This window comes from Charadrius vociferus, unplaced genomic scaffold (assembly GCF_000708025.1).
Source record: "Charadrius vociferus isolate BGI_N301 unplaced genomic scaffold, ASM70802v2 scaffold549, whole genome shotgun sequence".
Lineage (NCBI taxonomy): Eukaryota > Metazoa > Chordata > Aves > Charadriiformes > Charadriidae > Charadrius > Charadrius vociferus.
Genome location: NW_009650103.1, coordinates 2,696,355 through 2,697,187, shown reverse-complemented (window position 1 = coordinate 2,697,187; position 833 = coordinate 2,696,355). Strand labels below are relative to the sequence as shown.

General features: G+C 48.5%; 1 protein-coding gene across 1 annotated transcript in view; it reads right to left on the bottom strand.

The window, feature by feature from the left end:
- The window catches only part of LHX3 (LIM homeobox 3), a 12,915-nt gene that overhangs the window by 3,648 nt on the left and 8,434 nt on the right, over nt 1-833 (bottom strand). The window lies entirely within an intron of this gene.

The window sequence follows — 833 nt, the reverse complement described above, 5'->3', positions numbered from 1 at the left end:
CCCCGTGCCGCGGAGCGCTAGGACCCCCAAGCCGCGTACGCCGGGGGAAGTGCCCGGCGGCACCGGGGAAAACGAGAAGGGAAGAGGTGAGAACGGAATTAACCCCCGGGCCGAGCAGCCGGCAAAGTTGCAACTCAATTATTCCAGGCTCTTTTTTGCCTTTTCATACACTTCCAAAATTCACCTGCAAATAACGGCGGGGTAGCCTGGGAGGGGTGGGGAAAGAAACTGCCAAAAATGATGAAAATTGCAGTGAAAATAAAAACGCGGTAGGCTTGTCCCATAGCCCGTCAGATACCGACAGAGATGATGTAGAAAGAGATGATAGAATGATACAAATACAGAGAAATAGAGATATAAAAATAAACAGATACAGTAGACAGAGAACGAAAATGTACAGATATCCAGATATAAATATATAGATATCGGTATATAGGTGTAGATACAGATAGGTACTTCAAAATGTGGATATAGAGGTACACAAATATAGATATATTGGTATACATACAAACGGAGAGATATATAGACACGGCTGCATTGATACAGATAGTTGCGGACATAAGAGTATCTATATGTAAAGATAGCTGTCTATAGATATACAGAGATGTATAGGTGCGGGTAAGGGTAGAGGTGGAGATGATACCGTTATAGGTATAATCGTCTCCTCTACAAATCACCGCGTCCAAACAAATAACCCGAATAACGGCAGCGCTAAAGGCAGTGGCCCCGGCCCCGGGCTGCCCGGGGAGGACTCGGCTCGGGCACCGGCACGAGCACGGTAACACGGCACAGCCCCGCAAGGTCCCGGTACAACCCGGCTCGGTCCCGGCCCG